This window comes from Panthera leo, chromosome B3 (genome assembly GCF_018350215.1).
Source record: "Panthera leo isolate Ple1 chromosome B3, P.leo_Ple1_pat1.1, whole genome shotgun sequence".
Taxonomy (NCBI): Eukaryota; Metazoa; Chordata; class Mammalia; order Carnivora; family Felidae; genus Panthera; species Panthera leo.
The window spans coordinates 141550404-141578318 of NC_056684.1; the positions used below are offsets into that span (position 1 = coordinate 141550404).

Genomic DNA, 27915 nt, shown 5'->3' on the forward strand with positions numbered 1-27915 from the left:
GACTCCCTGGGAAAGGGCCGTGCATAGTAGCATGAAGGCTCTGAGAAGTCCTGCGCAGTGGGGTGTGGTGGAGACCCCTGAGTTTCCCACATGTGTTTTGTGAAGGAACTTTTATTGCCTAACGCCTGATTTTTAGTCGACACTGTAGAAGATCCTGCTACAGTGGAAGGAGATTTTGGAGACTGGGAGTTAGAAATCGGGGTGAAGAAAAGAGTCTTCAGGGCAAAATCCGTAAGTGGAAGAGGTTAAAGAGTCTCACTTGGGTGTGAATTCATCCTCCTGCTCCTCTTGGCCATTAATTGATTCTTTTGGGATGTCACTTGCCTTATCTGTAAAATGGGATCATTGTGAGGAGGAGTGTGATTATGTATGTAAAAATCCTTTGTAAACAATGAAACTCAAAGTTGCTGTTTTGTTATTTACCAGTTCACTTGTGTCCTAAAGCCTAGCACGGCATCTGCCAGCTCTTTGAAGGACAATTAGCAGTTATTGGATGAACGAGTGGATTTTGCCTTTTGTGTTCTATAACTGCCATGTTACAACTGAAACATTTTTTTCTTTCTGTTTTATTGAGATCCAATTAACATATAGTGCAACTTCTTAAAAAATGATACTTTTTTTCCTTGAATTTTCCTTCTAATTGTGTTCTTGCTGGTTTTTATGTTTGGGGAGTTTAAGGAAATCACTCTGTTGGAAAGTCAGGAACCACGTTTCTCTCATTCACTTTGTCGTACCCCAAGTTGGACCGCCACGGCAGTTTATTTTGTGTTTTTCTGACATGTCCCTGGCAGCAAGAGATTTTTGGACAGTTCCAAAATGGTAAATTTCAATCAACAGTGTGCATGTGTTGGTTTTGTTGTTGTTGGTTTTTTGTTGTTTTTTTTTAACACTCCTCATTCCCTCAGATGTGTCCATCTGTGTGTGTGTTTTTTAAAGGAATTTCTCCTGCATCACACTCTCGATGTAATTACTCTTGATGTTTCCTCTTCTCAAGGATTGTCAGGGAGAGAAACTCGCTGTAGTTTTGCATTCCAGTGAGGTTCCTCCTGATGGGGGTGGAGATGTGTGAGGCCATTCTCTACCTGCTTCAAATAAGTCCTTTGTTTTTAGCTCCTGGTCAGAAGAGACAGATGTATGTTCAAGATCATTCTAATAGGTAAGCTGTTGCACAAAGATCTAGAAATTAAAAAGAAGAGAGAGGAGATCAGATCACCATTCAGACCGCTGTGGCGGGACCAGCTGCACCATAGCTCCTCCAGAGACACTGGGTTTTGCTGGCAGCCTGTTTGGAGAGGAAGGGGTGGGTAGAGGGGAGCCGGCTTTCCCATTCCCGCGCGGTCTGACTGGCATGTGGTTTGTGCGGGCCTAACCCCTCACCCCCACTTCACGGTGGCACACGACCCCCGGCCCAAGTCTCTTGGCCGTGATGATTGGTTTAGGAGCACGTCTGTTATCCAAGAGTCCACGGCCCTCGGGCTAGGACTGTTAGGAAAGCTGCCGTTTGGTTTTTTCTTCTGGGACCGAGAGCTGTCAGGACCAAGAAAGCCACAAGTCATTGGCAGCCAGCACGTGGGGAAAGAGTGATGATGAAGCCAACAGAGAGGGCAACAGAGTTCAGTGGTGGACAAAGACCCGAGTTCTCGTGGCATCATCGAGTTTCTGCTTCAGGCACTCAGCTGCCGAAGGCGGGCTCGTTCAGGAGCCTTGTGCTTTGTTTTCTACTCTATGAACAGTAAATTCCATTTTTCTCCGTTAGTATCTTTCACAACCTAGAGAATCCCAAATAATATAAGCCGTGCAAAGTAAATAAAAAGCAGACCAAAACTTGTATCACTTTTCCCTCCAGAGGAGGTGACCCTCCCTTCCACCTTCAGAGTTGCCAGACCACATTCACAGTTTTGTATTCCATCTGGGTGTTTGAAGACTGTGGTCGAGGACACGGTAACAGACTGAATTGTGTCCCCCCAAGTTCGTAGGTTGAATGCCTAACCCCCCATGTGACTGTATTTGGAGATAAGTAGGTAATTAAGGTTAATTAAGTAGATAAGCAGGTTCATCGAGTAGGGAGTTAAGGTTAACTGAGGTCAGAAGGGTGGGGCCCTGATCCAGTAGGACTGGTGTCCTTGTAAGAAGAGATGCCAGAGGCGCTGGGGCACAGAGCAAAGTGCACGTGAGGACACAGAGAGGAGGCGGTCGTCTGCAGGCCAGGAAGAGAGGCCTCAGGAGAAACCAGCCCCGCCAACACCTTGGGCTTGGGCTTGGGCTTCCAGCCTCTAGAACTGTGCAAAAATACATTTATGACCCGAAGCGCCGCCCCCTCCCCTCAGTGTGGTGTTTTGTTGCGGCAGCCTGAGCTGTGTACTACAGATGCCTTTAGAAGAGAGAAAGGAGGGGCGCTGGGTGGCTCAGTCCGTTGAGCGTCTGACTTCAGGTCGTGATCTTGCAGTTCTTGAGTTTAAGCCCCACATCAGGCTCTCTGCTGTCAGTGGGGAGCCCACTTCAGATCCTGTGTCCTCCCCCCCCCCACCGTCTCCCTCTCTGCACCTCCCCTGCTCACACTGTCTCTCTCTCAAAAATAAAATGAAATATAAGACATTAAAAGAATAAATGAATAAAAAATAAAAAACAGGAAAGGGGTCGTGAGGGTGCTCAGGACCGTGTCTGAGGGACAGCCCGTGAAGGCCTGGGGGTGAGCTCCTGGAGGAAGAGCGGGCAGTGTGAGGCCAGCAGGGCTCCCTAGTAACCCCTGGTTTAGAGCTCTAGGAGACCCTTGTTTGGACACATGCCCTGGAGGCGTTTCCAGTGGGAAAGAGAGGTGGTACTTCCTCAGCACCCCCTGCATCCCAGGCACTCAGTAGTTATCTTTCTTACTTACTTACTTACTTATTTATTTTTGAGGCAGAGAGAGACAGAGCATGAGCAGGGGAGGGGCAGAGAGAGAGGGAGACACAGAATCCGAAGCAGGCTCCAGGCTCCGAGCTGTCAGCACAGAGCCTGACTTGGGGCTCAGACTTGTCAACCGCGAGATCATAACCTGAGCGAAGTCGGACCCTCAACTGATGGAGCCCCCCAGGCGCCCCGGTAGTTATCTTCTTCTGCTCATCAGACCTAGACCTCGGGGTACAGCTAGGAGAGCTTCCGTTGATTCAGCTATGAAGCGCCCAGAACTCTGTTTACAGTAGAGTATTTAATTGACTCCACAGTCAGCTACTTAGAAGTTACCTCCCTTTGACAGATGAGAGAACACACCTAAAAAGGGTCAGAACCTGATCATGGTCACCAAGGTAGTCAGTAGCAGAGCCAGGACTAGAAGAGTCCAGTCTACAGATCCTGTCCTGTTTCTTTTCATCCCTGGCCCCATAGCAAGGGGACAGCGTAGGTTGGGGAAGGCTGCACAGAACTCAGCCCTGAGCAGGACACCTCGGATGGAGAGCTGAATCCTGGATCCTGGGCATCTGCCGAGGGAGTCAGAGGCACCGACAGCCAGCTCTGTCCGTTGAATAAAGCACCGCATTGAGCGTGCCCTGTAGAATTAGGAGAAAACACAAGAAACTGAAGAAGCCGTGGCAGGTGGAGACACCTGCTAAGCATGGGCGAAGCTAATATGGTGGGTTTCAGACAAACTGATCTCAATCATGCCGTTCTCTGGGCAGACTTCCCCGGCTCTATGGGGCTGCTGACGCCCTGACCTGCCGTAACAAAGAGCAGGGGCAAGGGACCCAGGCCGGCAGGCACGGCAGGCCAGCACCGTGGCCCCTGGTCTGTAGTGCCCACGCGGTCGGGACGGCCAGGGCTCTGGGTCCCAAATCGGGTACCGTCTCCACCTGGCAAGCAGGGCTGCGGCCCATTTGCACTTCACCTGCCCATCTGCCCCTTTAAGCGCTATTGTGCGTAATGAGCTAGTTTTATTAATTGAAAAATTAGTAACAACTCATAATAAAAAGCTCAGAATAATACTGCAACTTCACTGAGATCCTTAAACACACGGTAGAGGCCACCGCTTAGGCAGGAAGCCGTCTGGAATGGTGGTGGTATCAGGTCAACTTAGGACCCTCTGTGTGTGTGTGTGTGTGTGTGTGTGTGTGTGTGTGTGTGTGTGCACGCCTGTGTGCGTGGTGCTGTAAGGAAAGAATACGGCTTTGTTTACTCACAAGGATTAGAAATTCAGTGGCAAGTTTTGGGTTCTTGTTATTTGTGTGACTTTCTCTGGGTTCTCTTGAACATATCAAGGGATTGGCCCCTGCACGTAACAGAAAAGAAAACAGTCATTAGCCAGGACACCAGGTAAGCAAGCGTGAGACCTGAAGGGAGACAGGGCGGTGACGAGGAGCCGTTGAGGTCCTCAGGGAACCCACAGATGATCAGCACTTTTCAGCAAGATTCCTCACCTAACTGCCCCATCATTTCACTTCTTCCGGCTTCTCCACTATTGGTGGGATGAAGTTCAGTCATTTCCTAATTACAACAATCCTTGTTAGGCTTCATCAGGTGGAACTTTAACTAAAAGGAGTCGCTCAGGTGCACAATAGGGTAAAAAGAACTGCTGACGCGTCCAGTAAACCCCACGCAAGAAAGTTCGAAATAAACAGCTGCGGTGAGGCCCATCCCCCACACCAAGGGGTGACCAGCGGATTCCCCAGCCAGCACCAGGTCCCTCCTCTCTGGCTCTGCGTCCTGGGTGGTGCCTCTGACCCCGCGGGCCTCGCTCTTGACCTTACCGGTTTCCACCCCTCCGTGTGCTTGCTCCGGCAGTAGGGGGACGCGGCAGACCCCTCGGCACAGGGGGATTGTGTTGCTGGCAGTCTGCTCCCCTCTTACAAGCCCTGTTCGTTTCCCTGCTTTTTCCTTCCTGCTTGCTTTTGAGCACGTAAAAGATGATCGTGCTTTTCTTCTCTCTGAACTCGTCCTTGCTCCTTGAACGTAACGTGCTGTGCGGTCACTCCGCTGTCCTGCCTCGTCTCCCTCCGGGCTGGATGGGGCTCCTCCCCGCACTGCGCTCGGGCTACACCTGCTGCTCTGGTATCCGAGTTACTGCTGTTTCTCACTGTTTGCCCCATGTTTTGATGTTAGGTAGTAGGGCACAGATTGGGGAGAGGGTGACGACTCCGCTGCTCTTCAGAAAACTCGGCTGGACAAACAGGACAAAACCTGACTCCTGCACAGTCCATACAGTTCACTCCCAAGACATTAAGCCTGTTTATGGATCTTCCTTATGTTTTGCTTTTACGTTTCTCCAGTCTGTAGCTAAGGGCAGCCAGGCGCCTTCCCTGGGACACTGGGGACCAAGAGGAAAGGTCTCTCCATGATGCGTCTCCATTTAACCCTTCATTACCTTTGCTACCTATGTTTTTGATTGGGTCCATAAGTAGTTCAGTACCTCAGTTTCTTTCTCTTTCAAATTAGTATGAGACTGTAGGCAGGCCACAGTGCGAAAGAAATAATGGGTCTGATAACACAAAATAGCATGCTATACAGTCATGGTGCTATTAGTACATTAATAATGCAAGAATATATAATATACGATAATATATGTTTAGCGATAGTTAAACTGTCATTGAATATGAACAGAATTGACAATAAAGACCTTCCCTTGTTCCATTTAACTCTGAGACCAGGAAAGCAGTCGGTATTACTTAAAAGGAGGAAGTTATATTTGGTAGGGCAGAGAGGAAAGTTTTGAAAAGATACTGAACTTTTTCAGAGCTCCTAGCGATAAGATTACGCTGTCTCTACCAGGCTGTGAGACGTAGGCCAAGTTCTTCCTGCTGGACTTGTAATGCCCTCTTTCAAATATGATGATCGATAACCTCCATGTCCACTTCACACAATAGTTGGATAACTTATGATATGATATATATGAAAGCACTTTGTAAGCTGTAAAGTGTGATGCAAACATAGAAAAGGCAGAATGTCAGTGGAGAGAGCAAGGGGCAGAATGCTGTGGTACACAGACCTGGGTCCAAGGTGGCCTGCTGTTTACTGGCTAAGTGGTCCTGAGCTGCTCTCTGAACCTCAGTCCTCTGGGGTTTACTGGAAATAGTGATGATAAGCGTGAAGGGCCCAGCACATAGTAGGAGCTCAATAAATGCCTTTAAAAAGAGGTTGTTATTAGAGGTATGTCCTGGATGTGACAGTTCCAGTTTTAGCCGCGTGTTGCCAAACAGGTTTCACCATGAACTTAGACCCCATAAATAAATGTCTTAGTGTATTTTCCCTGGGATTTTTGGTGAACTGTTTTTTCGTGTGCCAATTATAACGCCTGATTTAGAAAATTCTATCTGGAAGCTCTGCTTTTGATTTGCAAAGAATAGAACATTTCATAAGGTGGGAAGTAATTAATCATTGATGGAAAACGTAGAATAGTGCTCTCCCACAGAAACATAGCGCAAGCCACAAATGCGAGCCACGTGGAATTTTAAATATTTAGTAGCCCTGTTAAGAAAAGTAAAAAGAACAGATAATTCTAATGATATAGTTATTTAACTGTATCCAAAATGGTATAATTTCAGCATGTAATCATTAGAAAAATTATTAATGAGCTACATTACATGACTTTCGTACTAAGTCTTTGAAGTCTGGTATGTCTTTTACATTAACGTCATTTGTCTGTTAGGACTGGCTGCATTTCAAGAGCTCATGGTCACGGTCACGATCACCCCGGTCACGGTCACGTGTGGCTTGAGGCTGTGGTATGAGACAGCGCAGCTCCAGGGTCCCAGGGAACTGAGAATTAGAAAGTGACTGACGTCTATTGCACTGTTGCATTAACAAATGGACTTCAGAGTGTTGGGCCGAAGGGAATTCCCAGATTCATGCAGTATTCCTTGCTCTGTCTTCCATTTGCAGTGATTCTGGAAGTTTCCAAATACATACCCTGCAAATTGTTCCAGAATTCTCTGTGACCGACAGGAGCACAGTGGAGACGCTGGCCCCTGAAACCTCCTCATGTGCGGGCTCAGCGAGGTCCCAGCAGGGCCAGGTCATAGCACTGTGACTGCGCCAGTAGTAGTTCCTGGGCCGGGCCAATTCGTATGTGTTTTTGTGGTGGGATGGTCTAGTTGGAGGTCAGGAACACCTTTGAGAAATTGCTGGAAGTTATGAATACAATCCCCTGAAAAAAACACAGCATGCTCAGACCACAGCTGCAGGGGGTCTGTGGGTTCCCGAAGCCCATGTGTGCAGCTCGGGCGTAGAGCAGGACGTATGCTGTGCACCGTGTGAGGGAAGAAGGCGGCGGGACGCACAGACATGCTGGGGTGCGCGAGGGACGGTTGGGGAGAATATACACGGAACTAGTACCGATACAGGCATCCGTCGTTTTATTGCGGTTCCCAGACATGGCGGGGTTTTCTTCCAAATTGAATGTTTGCGGCACCCCTGCCTCCAGCAGGTCTATCGGTGCCGTTCGTTGTCTCAAGAGCTTCACGTTTTGGTGATTGTTGCAATAGTTCGGATTTTTCGTTACTGCATTCGTTACGGTGATCTGCAATCAGCGGTTACGACTCTGCAAACTCAGGTGATGGTTCGCGTTTTGTAGCCATAAAGCATTTTTAGTTAAGGTATGACCTGGTGCCACTGGGCACCTGCCGAAAGTAAACATAACTTTTACCTGCGCTGGGAAACAGGAAGTTCATTTCACTCACTTGGTCGCAGCGGCCTGGAACTGAACCCACAGGGTCTCCACGTAAGCTTCTAGTCCTTCTAGTTGCCTCTAGTTGAGGGAACTGGGATAGGAGGGAGATATTTGACTCTCTTTCTAAATATTTTAAGTTTTTATGACATGGAACATTTCTTAAACATAGAGATTTTGCTTAAACACACACACACACACAGAACAGCAGCAATCCCAGGCTCCGGAATCCCAGGTGAAAAGTGTCCAGACAGCTCCAGCCAGAGTCTGTAGGAGAATAAACACGGCTTGAGCACGTCCATTCTGGGGCTGCAGAGGTGAGCAAAACACAGGCCTGCCTGGCGTGCCCGCCCCCGACACAGACCGCCGCGGCCCACCGCTGCCAGCCCTGCCCTGTGGAGGGGTGTGGGCTGCCGGGGCAGCGTGGCCACACAGGGTTTGCCGTGATAGACCTCGGTGGACGCAGCGGGCGGTGTCCGCCCCTCCAGAGTCCCCATGAGGGGCTCCCAGGCGTGTCTCTTCTGCATCTGTTTGGGCAGAACCTGGATTAAGGACATGTTTCCTCTCCATGAACTGAGCGTTAGCCTGAGACTGGGTGGGAAGTGGAGATGGGGTGTTGGTAGCAAGAGCTGAGCGGTTTTGCGCTTCTCGGGGCTCCGGTCGCAGGAGAAGCTGCGTCTCCTCACTGTCTAACAGGCGACCTCAAGGCCCGGGACTTGGAGAAACCCTCGCTGGCGTGTTGCATGCACGCACGGCCAGAGGACAGCCTGGCCGACTCAGTGCCTGTTGTTGATACGGAAAGGTGTTAGAGGCACGTGTCAAAGATAAATACTTCGGTTCATAGATTCCAGGCCTGGATGACGGGATATTTAAAAAATATTTTTAATCCTGAACTCTGTTATTAGCTAGAGCCGCGCCAACGAAATTGACGTGGAATGTGCCGGAAGTCGACTGAAGAGGATCCCGCAAGCTGGGCAATGACTGTCAGATGGCTGGTGTCTTAGAGGATGCGCCCCCGGGGTCCTATGGAATGTAATCCCCCCTCTCTACTGTAAAGATCCCGTTACGATGTGAATTGTCACAGGGGTAACTTTGATTTGGCTTTGTGATGGGGACAAATGTGACTCTTGCCAGTGTCACTGCTCACGGTCGGCACCCGCGGTGCAGTCTGCTGCAGAACCGTTCCCGACACACCAGTGAGTGTGCTTCCCCCGCCAGGACCCAGTGCCCAGAGCCGCCGTGCAGTCCACTGGCATCGGTACAGACGGCCGTTGGTGTTATTAATAAAGCAAGGTGCTCGGCATCACGCGTCTCACGACCGGCTTCTCTGGCAAGTGAAATGGCCTCCTTGTCAAGAAGCTTTCCCATCTACTGCTTTACTTAACCTTCATTAGCAGAGTAGAGTGAGGAAACCAAGGCTCGGACCGCTTGAGGCTTGGAGCAGCTCTGGGAGTGCTCGGCCAGACCCTCGTGTGAAAGGCGGGGAAGCGAGGCCCCGGAAGCCCACTCGTCCGCCTGAGGTCCTGGAGCGGGTGTGCTTTGTCCCCTGACGCCCGGCCCGGTGCTCTTCCACGGCACGTGTCCGTGCACGATTCGTAGCAGAAGTGTGGGCATGAGAGCAAAGTGGATCAGTCACCTGCAAAACTGCTTGAGACAGCAGTCTGAAAATTTGGACGAAGAGTCTTCAGGGATTTAGTTTTTTTGAAAACTGATTCATTAACAGAGTAATTTCCCGTCAGCTGAGACTGAGGAACTCGGCGATCCCAGCCGCCTTGCTAGTGATGGTTTTTGCTGGTCACACTTGGGAGCGGTATCATTGGCTTCAGGACAGGAGAATTTTGAAATAGAATGGGCTCCGTTCTTAGGGCGGGGAGTGCCTTCAAGGTGGTCCGGTGGTTCTCTTGCTGTCAGGACGGGCAGGGATGCCCAGCGGAGCCAGGTGACTCACCTGAAGTCAGATACCTGCTCCTGAGACACCGGGAGCCGAGCCCAGGTCTGCGGTGCCTCTCTGTTCCTCTGCTTCGGTTCCCCAGCTTTTGAGGGCTTGCCATCCTGCACCTCGTTTCTCCATTCAGCTCACAGGAAAGCCCCTTCAGAGACACTTGTCCTGCCCCAGGCACTGCAGGCAAGTCAGGGAGCAGGTGCCCGGGGTAGGGCTGGTGTGAGGCACCTGCTGCCTGAGAGACTCTTTGCCATTGAGTCCAGCCTCTCTGCAGCGCTCCGGGGCCTTGGGTAAGCCCTGTGCTCTCCTAGGCTCCAGAAAATAAGAATACTTATTTTGCCTCACCCACCTCACTGGTGTGGCCGTCATGACAATCGAGCATGAGATCGGCTTCTGTAAGTGCAGATCTCTGCAGAAGTGTTAGGGGGTGCTCTATCTGAGAGCAGAAATAGACCAACTGCCCACTTCCTTCCCTTGCTGCTTCCTGTCCCCTTCCTCTCTGCCTTCCTCACGCACGGCCCTGTCTGGTGGCGGTGCTCCCGCATGGAGACTAGAGTTTTGCCCGTCCCGTCAGTCAGGCCCCGCTTCCTCCGGGCTGTCTTCCCGTGCTGCCCAGCTGTGGACCCCTAGCCCTCTAACCTGGGAGGCCTGTCTGAAAAGCCGCGTCACGAGAGACCTGCATTCAGGCGTCAGCCCTGCTGCTGACCGGCTGCTTCTCCTCTGCGGGCCTCAGTTTCCCTTACAGCCGGCTCTCTCAGCCTGGCTCAGGCGACACTGGGGTTGGGTCACTCTGTCGCGGGGGGCCCAATCAGGTCAGCGCCCACCCTGCAGCGTGTTCCCAGTGTTAAATAAGGAGATGCAGATATTTTCTGGAACCTAGCACTCTCTCTGCTGCCTTCATACGCACGCCCTGTCTTTAACTCATCTTTTCTTCCTGCCCAGACTGACGTGGGCCCCCCCTCCGGCCTCCCCCCTGCGCTTTTCTCAACAACATACTCGCCACACGTCGTTGTCCTCTTGAGGGCAGGGCTGTATTTTATTTAACTTGACATCTTTGGTGTTTAGCGTGCTGCGTGTCATCTAACAGGCGCCCAACACGTGTGTTAAGTGCCTAAAACTCTCACCCAGGTGTAGCGCTTCTCAGTGTGCCATCCGCCATCTCCACTGACCCTCCCCGGAGCCGTGTCCCCTCGAAAGCCCTGGAGTTACTGCTTCCCTTGTAGGGAGCACACCTTAGAAGGGAAGAAGCGGGGCTGTGAACCTCAAGTCCAGCCTTCCTCCTCTTCCACGCTGCTCACGTGAGGAGCTTGGGGAGGCGACCAGCCTTAAACCCATGCGTTGTTGTTTTTCTGCTCTGTCCTGCCCTGGGTGTATTAGTAAGACGACATCAGTCAGTGATGTCTGTTCTCCCTGTGTGTCTGTGTTTGTGGTTAATCGGCGGAATGAATTACGGAATGAATCAATGAATTCCTGGAATGCTCTGAGGCCATCGTGAGCACTGATGATCTGAAGTAATCCTGACAGGTTTTTCCTCCAGCCATGTCCTGAATCTCATGAAAGCCAGCTTTACTTCCAGCATAATTAGAGCAGTAGGTGACCCAGAAGCAGCTCAGAGCAGAAATAAAATCTTCAGAAAAGACCTGTCTGATTTCATATGATTTATTTTTTCTCATCTTGTCATTGAAAACAAGGGTTGAAATTTCAAATTATGGGATTCTTTTCTCTTTTAAAGGCCCCTGAGACAGTGAGCCTGCAACACTGAAAACCTAAAGGGTCGGAAGAACCCTCGAGACAGGGTGTGCGAGGAGAAGGGATTGGGTATTTGTTTTTCAGCAGATACCGTGCTGATCAAGAATTTTAACAGATAGTAAAAAGGAATCCTGGCCTAAGCACTGGGAGGCTTGGTTTCCACATTCAGTTTTGCAACCAGTGTTGAGACCTTGGGCACATCTCTTTCTCTCACATGACCTCAATCCTTTCATTTGGCCATTAAACCCCAAAACAGAACAAGTCATTTGTTGAAAAGAGAGCTGTGGGGCCATCTTTGGCAACCGTGCAAAGTCAGAGTCAAAGCAGGTCTCTTCATCCGGTTTCCTACCAGAAGCAGATGCGCAGTGCTCTTAAAGTTGGTTCGATGGCCTCTGTCGAACCAAAGTGGTTTTGCCTGTGGCGTCCCCCTCCTGAAAGCAAAAGTGTATCCTGGTTGTAGCCCCTGGCTCTGATCATCTCGCAGGGATCCCATGAAAGAAGGATTCTTTCTTCCCAGGGAGCATCATTTCCAAGGTCCAGAGCAAGCGTTCTTCTTCTCCGTTTATCTCTCCAGGCTGAACGCTCCATTTTCCTCAGCCTGTCCTGTGCGATGATCCCTGTGGCCTCAGCAGCTCAGCCACCTTTTCAGAATCCCCCAGGTGGCCAGTACCTTTTGTATTGTGATGTCACAAACTGATCTCAATGTTCCATGTGTGGTCCAACCTGGAGAGAGAGAGAGAGAGAGAGAGAGAGAGAGAGAGAGAGAGAGAGAGAGAGAGAGGGGAGAGGCATACTGCCCAGCCTCCGTCATGAAATAGACGAGTCGAGGACCCCAGCCCCATCGCTGGTCAAGCTCTGAGCTCTGATCGTGGGACACGTATGCAGTAGCAACAGGCTTGCCTTGGGACTGTTTGAGACGGCTTTTGCGGATGGTGGACACTGGGTGCCAAGTCTAGAAGTCACTTGTCAGTTGACATCTGACAAAGGGCAATTCAGTGGACAGAGTACTGTCTTTTCAGCAAATGCAGTTGGAACAGTCAGATGTCGGTACGACAAAAAAAACGAACTTCGGCCCAGTCCTCACACCTCCTACCCAAGTGACCTCTGAATGGATTCTAAATCTAAATGTCAAACCACAAAGCTGCTGGCAGAAAACTCGAGTCTTCATGACGACCAGGCTGGGCAAATGGTTCACGTGCATCTCAGCAAAAGCACCATGCATAAAATATTTTTTTAAAAAGACAGATTGGACTTAAATGAGAATTAAAAGTTGTCACCCTGTACAGGACCGTGTTAGGAGAAGGGAAGGAGAGGAGACAGGTCTGGAGAGAAGATTTGCACGTTGCAAGGGCTTGTTTTTGGAAGGTATAAAGAACTCTCAAAACTTAACAGCAAGAAAACAGTCCTGCTGTTTTAAGTGGGCAAAAGACTTAAGTAGACGCATGGTACTCCGATGGCAGACAAGCGCGTGGAAAGATGCGCGGCCCCACCAGCCACTAGAGACCCGCAAGTGAGGATGAGATGTGACCACACGCGCGCTAGAACGGCTGAAGTGCAGACGATACTGACAATGCCAGGTGCTGGTTGGCTCCTTACGTGACTGGTAGGGAGGAAAACGGTACGGCCACTCTGGAAAACAGTCGGGCTGTTTCTTACAAAACTAAACACATAAGAGGCGCCTGGGTGGCTCAGTTAGGCTCTGACTCTTGGTTTCGGCTCGGGTCATGATCTCACAGTTGGTGAGTTTGAGCTCCGTGTCGGGCTCTGCGCTGACAGCACAGAGCTTACTTGGGATCCTGTCTCTCTCTCCCTCTCTCTCTGCCCCTCCTGCTTGCGCTCACTTGTGCTCTCTCTCTCTCAAACATTAAAAAAAGTGAAAGAGCATGTATTCACGTTTAAAAAAATAAACATGTGAACCAGCAATTCTAATACTCCACGTTTAACCCACAGAAATGGAAACTTACTAAAAACCTGTACACGTGTGTGTGGCTGTTGATGGCAGTGCTGTTTATAATGGCCCAAACAACTCTCATGGTCTTCAACCTAATGGGTAAACAGTTTGTGATATAGCCACACAACACAACACTAGCCTGCAAACACGAAAAAAGAAAAAACCAAATTGTTTAATAAACACAACAACTTGGATGAGTCTCAGAGGCATTTTGCTGAGTGAAAGAAGCCATCGTAGAAGGTTACATACCATATGTTTCCATTTAGCGTGGCATTCTCCAGAAGAAAGGGACTGTGCTGGAGAACAGATCCGTGGCTGCTAGGGGTATATGGGTTGGGGGTGGGGAGCAGGTGCGGCCACTCAGGGTTAGCTACAGGGAGGTGGGGGAGGGACGGATGCGACGATGCCACAGATCTGTACAGGTACTGGATTCATTGAAATGATTTACATTGAGACCAAACGCAACCAAAAGTTCTGAGAAACCAACAAGAAAGCTCCAGTAATTTGAATGATGAAAATGTTTCTCGTTACTATGTTCCTCTGGATTTATTTTCTTTGTAGTTAACTAAATCTAGCCAGGTGTCCTGTTCCAATGCTCAGTAGAACCATTAGAAGTCGTGGAAAGGAGGCAGAGGTTTGGCAACCTAAGAGTCCTCAGTGTGCGGCTTGAGAAATGAGGAATTCTCGGGTCGAGTCCACAGACTTCTGCTCTGTTCTGGAGACTGTGTTCTGGGGAGGCCTCTGCACTCAGAAGGGCCCTCGCTTTGTCGTGTTTTCTCTCCACTTTCTGGAAAGCTGAGATAACTTAGAATTGTCACCCTGGAAGGTGTCCTTTCTACTGTGGTTTCTGATGGGGGCAAAATGATGGGATGATTTTTTCCAACAATCTCAAAGGCCCCCCTCCCCCCCCCCCCCCCCCGCCATTAATTCATAGCCCACTTGAAAGCATGTTTTTGTCTGCATTTGGAGCATTTTTTACTAATGGCTTTATTGAGATATGTTACATACCATAGAGTTTGTGTACTGGAAGCACACAGTTAGTGGTTTTAGTGAATGCAGTCGTGCCCCCATGACCGTGGTGTGCTTTTTGTCACCCCAGAAGCAAGTTCTGTGGCAGTCACCCTCCGGACCCTCCAGGCCTAGACAGCCACAGATTTGCTTCAGTTCTCACGGATTTGCCTGCTCTGCACACATGTCATGAAAGGAATCACTGAGGGGTTCTCTGTGGCCAGCGTCTTTCCCCCTGCCTGGCCTCCATGGCTCACGCACATCACAGCGCCATGCACCGCTGCTCGAGATGTCATGTCCAAACTCAAGAGGGCTCAAGTCCCTCTGTCCGAAGCCAGACTGACTTTAGTTCATCCCCCTGAAGGGGACGCAGAAGCAACACTGGACTGGGATAATGGGACCTACGGCCACCCCGCCCCCCTCCCCGCCCCCCGGCTGGTGTTCGCAAGGGTTCTGTTTGGGGAGAGGGGGCCGACGGGGGAGGAGAGGGGCCTTAATTTACCTTCTATGTCTTTCTGTGGTTTGAGTTGTCTACCTTTCAACAAATACAGCCTTAAAACGAGCCATCTGAGCGGGGAGCTCGCGCCTCCCCTCTTTTTTTTACTTTGTATCCCTCTTTTTAAAAAAAGTATCTAAGAAATCAGGTATTTTTAAAGTTTCACTGGCATTATTTTTTAACTATTACCCCCCCCCCCCCCCAGATTTTTCAGTTACATTACAGAGTTGGTTCTGTATTACATACGTACATGGCCGCGATTATTGTTTCTAGTAGTTAGTATTTCTCTGGATCCTAGGTCATGTTTTTCTCCTTAAATTGTGTTTGTATCAGAGTTGCTACCTTGGGGTTCTTTTACCTAGATTTGCCCTACGACTTTTCCATGCCTTAATTTTCCATCTTGAATTACCTTTTCGTTTGAACTGTCTTGCGTAAACTGCACAATTCTGGTGCTTGTTTTCTGTCGTGTCCCACAATCCCTGCCTCTTGACCGGTGATTTTTAACCAGTTTGTGGTAGGCGGGTCACTGCTGTCACAGGAGTACAGCTGCCTTCAAACCGGGCCACGTGTGTTCCTGGGGCTCCCCTGGCAAGGACGGCTTGAAGCAATCCGTTTCCGGAGCCCCCGTTTCCGTCCGTACTCCGTGCTGACTTGGGTCTGTCTGCCAGTGTGCCTGTGGGGTGCTGGCTCCCTTTCCCCACGCCACCTTTCAGAATCGCTCCGTTCTCACTCGAGCAGACGGGCACGTCGCAGCCTTTCCAAATCTTAGGAAGATTCACTGCCTCCGGCTAACCCAGCCCTCAGCAGACCAAACAGAGGACTAATTTGAGGTGCACTGGCCCCGAAGGAGAGTCTCCTGGGAGCAGAGGAAGCAGCCCTGGGGAACGTGGAAGAGGGCAGCTTTCATTTCAGCAAGGCCGCCAAGTCACGGCGTAGCGCCACGCCTCATCTGTCGGGTTGTCTGTTGAAAATTAAAGACGCGGGGCGCCTGGGTGGCTCCATCAGTTCAGCGTCCGACCCTTGATTTCCGTTCACGAGATCGAGCCCCGTGCCCGGCTCTGCGCTGACAGCAGGGAGCCCGCTTGGGATTCTCTCTCTCCTTATCTGCCCTTCCTCCCCACGTCTCAAAACAAAGAAACTTAAAAACTTAGGGGCGCCTGGGTGGCTCAGTCGGTTGAGCGTCCGACGTCGGCTCAGGTCATGATCTCACAGTCCGTGAGTTCGAGCCCCGCGTCGGGCTCTGTGCTGACAGTTCAGAGCCTGGAGCCTGCTTCAGATTCTGTGTCTCCCTCTCTCTCTCTCTCTCTGCCCCCCCCACCCCCCCCCACACTCTGTCTCTCTCTCCTTCAAAAATAAATAAACATTAAAAAATTTTTTTTTTAACTTAAAAGACTTCAGAGATGGTATGCTCTCACTTTGAAGTGTATAAGCATGTTTGATTTGGAAAATCAGTCAGAATCTTTCTGATAGCAAGTCAACCTGAGTTGGCTGCCTAGCTTGAGTAAACAGGCTGTGCCGGTTATGTTTTATGACAGACCTTTTTCATGAATTGAAAGAGCTTAGGGGGCGCCTGGCTGATTCAGCCAGTCAGTGTGTGACTCTTGATCGCAGGGTTGTGAGTTCGAGTCTGTGTAATCTGTACACGATGGGGGAGTAGAGATTACTTAAAAATAAAATCGTAAAGAGGTGCTGGGTGGCTCAGTCCATTAAGTGTCGACTTCGGCTCAGGTCATGATCTTGCAGTTTGTGAGTTCGAGCCCCACATCGGGCTCTGTGCGGACAGCTCAGAGCCTGGAACCTGCTTCCGATGCTGTGTCTCCCTCTCTCTCTCTGCCCCCCCCCCCCCCCGATCGTGCTCTGTCTCTCTCTCTCAAAAATAAATAGACACTTAAAAAAATTTTTTTTAATCTTAAAAAAAAAGCTTAAGCTCACATATTAAATTGTATTTATAAATTTAACGTCCTTAATGTACATATACCACATATAATGTTTCTAAACGTTAAGTCCTTTGCAACCATCTAAACTTACCAGGAAGAATTGTAGATGCCACCTAAACAAAATATGCAACAGGATACATAATTTTCCTAGATATTCCTAGAGGTTAAAGGTACACAAGCAGAAAAAATTAGGAGATGAGACTAATAGCCCTTCCTTCTGTCTTATTCTGTATTTTCTATATTTTTAAAATGCTTTTTCTCCTTTTCTCTCCTCCTGCCTCGCCTTCTGGATATAGATATTAAATTGTCTTCAGTTGAATTCAAAGCCGTACGCTCTCTTTCATTCTCCTGGCTGCACCTCCTAACCTATTGTGACCCCGTGCTTGTGCTTCTTTTTTGTTGTCGTCGTTTTAAGGCTTCTCGAGGTTCAGGCCTGCCCAGTCATCCACACTCTCTTCCCTTCCTCTGCTCCACATAGACTCATACCCACGCCTACAAACGTTGGTGTATCTGGAACTTTTGTCCTAAATTACAGCTACACTTGCTTTAAAAATGGTTTTGATTATCATTCTTATCAAACACAATTAAACCTCAGGCAATAGAAAACTTCACTACATTTTTGCTTCCCCCGATTTTTTGAACTATTTTTAAAGCCGTTTCAATCTGCGACTCCACAGTATCATGTACGTTCGTGGCGCTGTGGAGCCATTGCCCCGCTCCAGTTTCCAAACATCTTCATCCCCCCCTAAAGGAAGCTCCATTCTCATTCAGCAGTCTCTTCCCATGCCTTCCCCCCCCCGCCCCCGCCATTAAATATATTTTTGAGGTTTTGACATCTTGGGGGGTGGGGTTTGCTGGCCGGGGAGAGAGCCCTCACAGAGCTAGCGGGTTCCTGTAGACAGTAAATTGATGGTGGGGCCACTTCTCATCGACAGACCGGCCCGTCCCAGTCCATACCCCCAACACCTCCTTTATCAGGCTCCCAGTCCCCGACGCCGGGATTTCTCCTGCCCCAAACAACCCCAGACAACTGGGAACAGCCCCTGTCCCCTCAAACCTGCTGGAATTATTGAAACTAGCATTTACTCTGCTCCCCCTGCTCTGCCTTTCCCACAGAAGCCCCGAGAAAAGCTGTGGCCTCTGCTTCCCCCTCGCTCTTCCCTGCCCCCCAGCAACACTGGTGCCTAACACCGTGCCTCTTGTTTAAGGGGAGCTGTGAGTGGCATCAGACTCTTCTTTCCGCAGCTTCATCGTCACTCGGACACCTTCATAAACTAAGACCCAGGCACAGATTATTGCCGCCACCCGCGACAACACGAATCCGTGACCTGTGCGAATTTGCCTCGTCTGCGTATCTCCTAGAAATGGAGTCATACGACGTGTGTCCTTTCGCGGCTGGCTGCTTTCACTTTAGCATCGTGTGTTCGAGGTTCATTCACGTCATAGCCTGTGTCACTACTTCCTTTTTAGGAAGCATCCCCTGGGATCATGACCCGAGCCGAGATAAAGAGTCGGACATTCAACCGACTGAGCCACCCAGGTTCCCCAACACTTATATTTTTATAACCAAAGAAAAAAAAATCACTCGGTTCTTCTTCCTCGTTGCCTATTCCCACCTCATGTTTTAAGTATCTCTCCTTATCTCTCCACTGGCATTTATTATACTTACTAAATTTTTTTCAATGTTTTATTTATTTTTAAGGCAGAGAGACACAGAGCATAAGTAGGGAAGGGGCAGAGACAGGGAAGACACAGAATCCGAAGCAGGCTCCAGGCTCTGAGCTGTCAGCACAGAGCCCAACACGGGGCTCGAACTCACGAACCACAAGATCAAGACCTGAGCCGAAGTCGGACGCTCAACCGACTGAGCCCCCCGGGTGCCCCTATACTTACTAAATTCTAAAATTCTCTTTCCCGTGGTATAGGTCTTCCAAAGAAGAAACTCATTTCTGTGTTCCTTTTACTCTCACATCACCACATCACAACTTCGCTTCCAACACCAGATGTGTGGGTTGTTATGAATCACAGAAGGTGCCCATTTCACTTAGATCACACTGAATCTAGGTCAGGAAGTGAGGACAAAGACCAAATATAACAGAAGATGCTCCCATTGCTCTTACGCTGTGGAGATTCCAGGGGTTTGGGGAGCTGCAGGCCAGAAACTGGGACACAGATCAAATATATATTTATTATATATCACAGGTTGCTTCATTTGTTGTTTCTCTTCCAAGTCTGTAATAAGTGCAAGCATATAATAGAGATGTTAGAACTTTCCCCTGTGAGTTCATCATTGTTTCCTTGGAGCGTTCGTTTGGCTTGGCTGGTGATGTCTATTTATGCTGCAGATGAGTTTGGCCAGGAGCTCGGTTGGGATAGAAGTTTGTAGGGGCAAAGCACCCTGGTATTGCGTTCTCGGCTCAAACATTCCCTTTGCAAATGCTGACGTTTGAAAAGCCAGACCGTATCAGTATCCTCTCTGTACGCCAGTAATTCACGTACTTCCTGAGTACCGGTCTTCAGCAGAACAGTTTAACAAACATTCTGAACACCCGGTGTGGATACCAAGAATTGTGCCGAGCGCAGCTGGGTATCAAAGAATAAAACAGGTAGCCCCTCCCTAAAGAACAACCATCTGTGACAATTAAACTGATAATACTGTAAAATGCAGAAGAAACATAACAGCAGGAACAATTTTGTCTATCGTGGGGGCTCAGTAAACACTTGACCGAAGAGGTGGATCTTGAAGGGCAAACCCAGCTTTGATTGCGTTTGGTCATGCAGCTTTGCCAACAGGTTTTCCCGTGTCGGTGGTGGTAACTAATTCTCTGTAGCCATTTCTCCACCCTCTTTTCCGTTCCTAGGAAGTGAGGACCTTCCTATCAGAACACTCTTTTTTTTAAAGCACAAATTTCATGAAAAACCAGTATAATAAAGCAGATTTTTTTCTATGTTTCTTAGTCAAAGACCCTTTTATGCTCAAACATCCCACCAAGAGAGAGTAGAAGAGAAAGCAGTCCATTTACAGAAAAGGAAACTAAGAGCCACAAAACTTAGATAACTTTCCCGAGCCCCACAAGTCTTTGAATTCAGTCTCCTAAGTACAGTGCCCTTTAGTGTAGCTCCCTGATTTGTTATCAGTCACTCTGCTGTCTATTGGGATCTAGACACGTGGAAAACACTCTTTCAAATCAAGTCGATACAGTTGTCGGTTACTGAGCATTTACTGTGTTCAAGATGCACAGCCAAATGCCTTCGCATTTAGTATCCTGTGTGAGATTTGGTGACCTTTCCTTGCATTCACTCACTCATTCATATATTCATCGTGCAGTTAACATTTACCCTGTACCTACTACATCCTAAACAGTGTACTAAGTGCTGAGTTCAATTCATAGTAATACATTCTAAGGTGCTGCCTTAAACAAGACATTTCTCTTTTTTTTAAGTTTATTTTTGAGAGAGAGAGAGAACGAGAACGAGTGGGGGAGGGGCAGAGAGAGAGGAGACAGAGAAACCCAAGTAGGTTCCCCGCCATCAGTGCAGAGTTCAATGTGGGGCTAGAACTCACGAACCACGAGATCATGACCTGAGCCGAAATCAAGAGTCGGATGCTTAACCAACAGAGCCACCCAGGCGCCCCTCAAACAGGACATTTCTTTTTTTTTTTTTTTTTTTTCAACATTTTTTATTTATTTTTGGGACAGAGAGAGCATGAATGGGGGAGGGGCAGAGAGAGAGGGAGACACAGAATCGGAAACAGGCTCCAGGCTCCGAGCCATCAGCCCAGAGCCTGACGCGGGGCTCGAACTCACGGACCGCGAGATCGTGACCTGGCTGAAGTCGGACGCTTAACCGACTGCGCCACCCAGGCTGCCCCCAAACAGGACATTTCTTAACGCTCTCACTGAATTGCTCTTCAGATGTTAACAGCTCCTATCCTATTTTTCTAGCATTTTCTATTGCCTTGACACGATTGATTTAGGAATTGGTGCTGTACCTGCAGTTCATAGTTATTCACGTGGCCAGTCCTTTGATTGAACAGATGAGGAGGCCAGGATTGAGAGTAGAGAAGTAAATGCCCAAGGATGTATGGTGTATCAGTGAGAAAGCATGGGCACGAATCCGTATCTCATAACACCCTGGCCAGAAATCTTTCCACATTTCTTTTTTTTTTTTACTCTTTTTTTTTTTTTTTTTAATAATTTTTTTTAACGTTTATTTATTTTTGAGACAGAGACAGAGCATGAACAGGGGAGGGGCAGAGAGAGAGGGAGACACAGAATCTGAAACAGGCTCCAGGCTCTGAGCGGTCAGCACAGAGCCCGACGCGGGGCTTGAACTCACGGGCCGCGAGATCATGACCTGAGCCGAAGTCGGACGTTTAACCGACCAAGCCACCCAGGCGCCCCTCCACATTTCTTATTCCTCATAATTTTGCACAAGTGCCTTATTGAAGTTAGACGGCAGAGTTAAAAGAATGCCCTCAGAAGGTGCACTCTTCCCGCTTATCTACTTATTGAAACTGAGAAAAGACAGTTGTCACATGACTGGAGGACAGAGGAGAGGAAGGATGGAGGTGAAAGGCACATTCTCACGGTGAAGATGTTTACACTCAGGCTAACATCTTCAGGAAGTGCTCAGAAAATGAAAACGAGTACCCTTTGGTAGTTTCATAATCATCATTGACTTCTGCTGCAAGCCACGACAGCATGATGATCACGGACTTGCTCTCTCGACAAAAAACCCGTGAAACTGAACAAAATGTACGAAGCACCTGAATATAAGGATACTTAAAAATTCACATAAAATACTAAATTCTTGCTGTTTTCAGGCATTGACAGGTAGCACAGGACTCCAATTCTTGAGTGCAGAAACATTGAGAAGCCCCACAGTGGCTCTGGCTTTCTGCCTGGGACTCCTTTTTGGTTTTGGCACAAAGTGGTGGGGCTCCAGCCGAAAGGTGATCTTAATGAGCTCAGAAGGCAGATACATATTGGAATTCCAGGCTTCTGAAATAGCTGGATGTTGCAGGGCAGAGAAATAGAGAAGAGGAAGCCTCGTGGTAGGAGCAGGGATAGCAGAGTTTTGTGTAGGGGTTCACTTTGGGTAGCTGGCTAAGGGCTGGCCGGCTATGCACGTGTAGAATGAGACTGTCTAGGAGGCCTGCAGAAGGGCTAAGAACTGAATGATGATGCCCAAGTTCATGCAGTGCTGGGACGTGTTGGAGATTCTAGTCAGCCTTAATGAAGAGACCTCACTGAGCACCTCAGGCATTCAGTTGAGACCCCAGAACAACCATACCTTAGGAGTGAGGGTGGTGCCCTTGAGTAAGGGCTACCCCCTAGGGCTAAGTTCAAAATGGAAAAAGAACTTAAAGAATTAATACACACTTGATCGCACTGAAAGAATCTTCCAGTAATTTACCTGCCTGCTAGGACAAATTGAGTACCTTTAAAGGAAGACAGTATAACCCAGACTCTGCAGCATGTCATAACGATGTCTAACATGCAGTCATAAATTTGTGAACATATAAAGAGCCAGAAGATGTGAGGGGGAAAAGCAATCAGTAGACCCTTAAGTGATGCTTAAGTTTGAATTTGCAGGCAGGTGCTTCCAAGTTGCTGTTACAAATATGCTCAAAGACTTAGAAGATGGATACAGTGAGCAAACATACAGAGAAATGGAAATTGTAAAAAGAAATTTACCAAATGGAAATTCTAGTACTAGAGGTGAAATTTTAAAATTCACTGGATGGGGGGCGCCTGCGTGGCTCAGTCGGTTAAGCGTCCGACTTCGGCTCAGGTCATGATCTCGCGGTCGGTGAGTTCGAGCCCCACGTCGGGCTCTGTGCTGACAGCTCAGAGCCTGGAGCCTGCTTCCGATTCTGTGTCTCCCTCTCTCTGACCCTCCCCCGTTCATACTCTGTCCTCTCTCTGTCTCAAAAATAAATAAACGTTAAAAAAAAAAAAATTAAAAAAAAATAAAATAAAATAAAATTCACTGGATGAGATCCACAAAAGTGGCTCAGAGATTGTATTAAAAAGGGTTAGTGGACTTGGATACTGGTCAATAGAAATCATCTAAAAACCAGGGAAATCACATTGGGAAAAATTAACAGAGCCTTGGTGACTTTGGGGGATGATACCAAGAGGGCTAAATGTGTGTGATTGGAATCCTTGAGGAAGAGGAGAAAGGGAATGGGGCAGAAGGATAATGCTTGAGGAAATAACTACCAAAACCTTCCCAAACTTGCTGAAAAACCTTAACTCATATATCCAAGAATCTCGGCAAACGCCTAGCAGGATAAATACAAAGAAAACCACACTTAAGCCCATCATAGTCACGCTGCTGGAAACCAAGAAAAGGAAAATATTCAAAGCGACCAGGGAAGATATGGTACATTATATACAGAGGATGATGATATAAATGATGGCTAGCTTCTCATCAGAAACCATGGATGTCAGAGACAGTGGAACAATGTTTTTTTTAACTGCTAAAAGAAAAAAAAAATCTCAAAATTCTCTATTCAGAAAAAAGTACCTTCAGGTATGTTGGCAAAATAAAGGTGTTTTTCAAATAAAAGAAAGCTAAAGGATTTGTTGTAGTGGTATACCTGCTGTTATATTCCTCAGCTGAAGAACAATGATGGAAACTCAGATGTCTAGGAAGGGATGAGGAGTACTTGAAAGGATAAGTATATAAGTAAATAGACTTTTTCTCGTGAAATATATATATTTATATGTGGATGTGTACATGACCGTGTAAAGCAAAAATATATTAATGTATAACATTGTATTGTGACTAATACATGTGGTGACTGTCCCGTGAAGGATGGGAGTGCATTTATGTGATTGCTGTGTACTTAACACTTTACAGGAAGTAGCACAACAGTAACTCTGAGTATACTGTACAAAGTTAAGAATGTATATTGCAATCCCTCGAAGACGTCTAGATAATAATGTGAAGGGGCCCCTCGGTGACTCCGTCAGTTAGGCGTCCAACTGTTGATTTTGGCTCAAGCCATGATCTCACAGCGGTGAGAGTGAGCCCTGCACCGGGCTCTGCACTGTTACTGCGGAGCCTGCTTGGGATTCTCTCACTCCCTCTCTCTCTCTGCCCTTCTCCTGCCTGCCCACGTGCTCTCTCTCGAAATACACATTAATATAATCATAATAATGTAAAGAGGTATAGCTAAAAAGTCCATAGAGAACTTAAAATGGAATTCTAAAAAGTAATTTATCCCAAAGAATGTGGGAAAAGAGAAACAGGGAAACCAAAACAGATGAAACAAACAGAAAACAGCAAGATCGTAGACCTATGTGCAAACATGTCGATAAATTACATGTAAATAGACTAAACACGCCAGTTAAAAGATAGAGATTGTCAGACCAGGTGGAAGTGCAGGGCTCAATTGTGTACTGTCTGTAAGAGATACTCTTTAAATACAAAAGTAAAAGAGGCTGAAAGTAAACGGACGTGTAGCGGGCAGAGTGATGCTCCCATCCCGCCTTAATCCCCAGGCTGCGAACATGTTACCTTAGGTGGCAAAAGGGACTTTGCAGATATGATCGGAGTCATGCACCTGGAGATGAGGCAACTATCCTGATTATCCAGTGGGGGCTGGTCTAATCCCATGAGTTGTTAAAAGTGGAGAACCTAAAAAAGAAAATGGTAACTGTGTGAGGCGATGAACATGTTCATTAGCTTGACCATGGCGGTTATTTCCCAATGTATACGTATATCAAGACATCAAGCCATACACCTCAAATGTAGATAAATGATATGTTTATATGTATATACAGTTTTTGTCAGTTATACCTCAGTAAGGATGAAAATAATAAAAGCCCCCCCCCCCCCCCCCCCCCGCCAAAAGACCCCTCAGATATGGCCAAAAGACGCGACCACAGTGCAGAACCTTTCCTGGCTCTGGTCAGAAATAGATGTTAGATTGGAAGGGTGAACGGTAGTGGTTCTGCATTCCTGGCTTTGGAGGAGGAGGAGGGGGCCATGAGGAAGGAGCATAGGTGGCCTCTCGAAGCTGAGAAAGGCCAGGAAATTCTCCTTTAGAGCCTCCAGAGGGAAATATAGCACTTCCAACACCTTGGTTTTAGCTCAGTGAGACCCGTGAGATCTATGTCGGACTTCTGACCTATTATCTTTCAAAACTGAGATAACAGATTTGTACTAAAAACTGTCAGTGTGCAGTAATTTTCTACAACAGCAACAGAAAACCATACGGGATGGAGAAGGATACACCAAGCAAATAGCATAAGAACCTGCACAACTACGTTAACACCAGATAAAGTAAACTTCACGACAAACTGTTACCAGTGATAAAGAGGGACATTTCCTACTGATCGGAGGGTCAGTTCATCAGGAAGATATTTTAGTCATGAAAGTATATGTACCCCAATGACAGCTCCAAAATACATGTAGTAAAATCGCAGAATTAAAGAGAATAATAGACAAATCACCAGTTGGAGATGTTAAACCTTTTTCTCATCAGTTGATGGAACAATTAGACAAAAACAAATCAGCAAACCAGTAAGGACTTTGATCTGAGCAACACTTGACCTAATTTCCATTTTTAGAACACTATACCCAATTTTAGGATACATGTCCTTGTGCACATAGTACATTCACCAAGGTAAACCTCACGCTGGGCCATGAAACAGGTCTCTGTAAATTTTAAAAGATTGGAATCAGGGGCGCTGGGTGGTGCAGTTGGTTAAGTGGCTGACTTCAGCTCAGGTCATGGTCTCACAGTTCGTGAGTTTGAGCCCCACATCGGGCTCTGTGCTGACAGCTGAGAGCCTGGAGCCTGCTTCAGGGTCTCTCTCTCTCTCTCTCTCTCTCTCTCTCTCTCCCTCTCTCTCTCTCTCTTTCTCCCCCTTCCTCCCTCTCTCTCTGCCCCTCCCTCTTTAAAAAAAAAAAAGATTGAAATCATACCAGGAAAAACAAAAAGTTACACTAATTACGTTCTTTGACCACAATAGAATTAGAAATAAGTAACAATAACAGATACTTTAAAAACACCAAATATTTAGAAATTAAAATACTTCTAAATAAGCTATAGATAAAAGAAATCATATGGAAAAATAGAAAATATTTTGAACTAAAGGAAAACGAAAAGCACAATATGTCTAAATTTGTGGTTTGCACCTAAAGCAGTGCTCAAAAGGGAATGTGTATCTTTGAAAGCCTTTTAAAATACATTTTCAGGGCGCCTGGGTGACTCAGGCGGTTAAACGTCCGACTTCGGCTCAGGTCATGGTCTCACGGTTCGTGAGTTCGAGCCCCGCATCAGGCTCTGTGCTGACAGCTGGGAGCCTGGAGCCTGCTTCGGATTCTCCCCCTCTCTCTGCCCCAACCCACTCGCATTCTGTCTCTGTCTCTCTCAAAAGTAAATCGAAACATTAAAAAAAAAAATTTTTTTTTAATTTTTTTTAAATACATTTTCGACCTTCAAAGTACTTTCTAGCTTAGCTGTCCGGCTAGAACTGCTCTTCCTACACTGCTCTGTGCAGCTGTTTCCCGCTGTATCAATCATAACATCTTAATACCTTTGGTCGTTAGCTTTTCAGTGATTGTGTGTTGGTTCTGGGACAAGGCCTCTCTGCGGCCCCAGTTAATTTGGAACCAAGGGTTGGGAATGGACCTTATCTCCACGAGAGCCCGGTGGAGGCAGGCAAAGTGAGGGTCGTTAGCCCCATTTCACAGTTGAGGAAACTGAAGCCCCAGGGCCTCTTGATGAGCAAGTAACAGGGCTGAGTTTCCTGTGTTCCCCACACATTTCTTTTCCTCGCAGGCCCTCAGCTGCCAACTGAGATCTCCCCGTCAGAAGTGTCTCCCCAGCAGAGGTGCAAAACGGGTACTAAGGTCAACATTAAACCTGTAGCAGCTGTTAAAACGTCATCATGTAGCCTTGTGTTCTCCGGAGGATCGGTGAGGATACTTCTGAGTTTTCTCGGGGCCTTTTCATAAAAGCCTTTAGGGAGCCACCCGCCCTGACCTCCCCTTTCTAGGGCAGGCGGGAGAACCTGGGCCCGGACCTTTCAGGTGGCTGAGGCCGAGAAGGGAGGCCCTGAGCTGGGGGGCAGCCGGTACCACCGCAGGCCCTGCGCCCAGCCTGCCGCTGCGCCCTCGCAGGAAGTGCTTCGGGGCGTGAGGCCCCGGCCTGCGAGGCCTGCGAGTTTCAGGCGGCGGTGGCTCCCAGCCGCCCACGCTGCCGGGGCTCTGCAGTGTGAGCGTCTTGTTGCTCTATTTTCTACCTCGGTTTCAGTTTGTAACTGGGGTTTATTTCCCCTTTGTCTCTGGTTCAGCTTCCTTTTCCTGTTTGGTTTGAAGCTGAGTCTAAAAATCAAGTTCGCTGCCCTCCGAGGGTCTGTGGTCCTCTGATCGGCAGAGCCTGTGGAGTACAGGACTCACCTCCTCAGGGTTGCCTGTGCTAAAGCCTTTCAGCCATGGCCACGGGGTGAGTATGGGGACCAAAAAGGGGACAGAAGAGTGGCTGGACTCCTCCAGCCTAGAATCATAACAGTGTAGAGCTGAAGGGACCACAGAAATCATCTCGGATCGCCTTGTTATAATAATGGGGAAACCGAGGACCGAGGACAAGGGACTTACCCAGGGTCACCCAGCAAGTTTGTGACCGAGCCCGTCCACTCTTCATCTGCTGGCCTGTCATGACATGGGCCCGTGTCTCTTACTGTCTGTGATCTTTAATGGCTTCTGTGTTGAAAGCACTCCTCAGAGATCAAACACCTGTCTTGAGTAATAGAAGGGGTTTGACGATCTAACGGGGTCCGGGTTTGGCTCTGATGCCCTTGGCTCCTCTCTCCAGAATGGCCTGAAAACATTCAGATTGTTTTCTCTAAATACTGGGGCAAATAGGGAAGCGCCGAGGTTCCTTTTGTAAGAGAAACTTCGTCAACTGACGAGCACAATCCTGACCTGCTTGAGAGAGTGGCAACTGACTTAGGCCGTCGGCCACTCAGACCTGCTGCTCAGCTCTTGGGTGGGCGGCAGCCAGGCCACACTGTTCCCATCGGATCGTGACTGCTCTCTCTAAAGATGGGGAGGCACTCCCCAGCCTGTGACCCCATGGAAGATTGTAGGTGATAGGAGTTTTATCCTCTGGGGGTTTTGGTGTTGACTTGATTAAACTCATTATAAGTTTGTATCTTAGCATAAAATGATAATCCC

At 48.1% G+C, this 27915-nt stretch overlaps 1 protein-coding gene and 1 long non-coding RNA gene across 2 annotated transcripts in view; one reads left to right on the plus strand and one right to left on the minus strand.

Annotated features, from left to right (window-relative positions):
* Positions 1 to 27915, plus strand: part of EVL (Enah/Vasp-like) — a 149893-nt gene that overhangs the window by 48145 nt on the left and 73833 nt on the right.
* On the minus strand, positions 157 to 27703 carry LOC122223123. Its single transcript, XR_006204058.1, has 6 exons — positions 27337 to 27703; positions 24247 to 24366; positions 10569 to 12044; positions 4152 to 4240; positions 3250 to 3524; positions 157 to 1176 (listed from the first exon to the last, which is right to left on the minus strand). It is a non-coding gene; the product is annotated as an uncharacterized LOC122223123 (long non-coding RNA).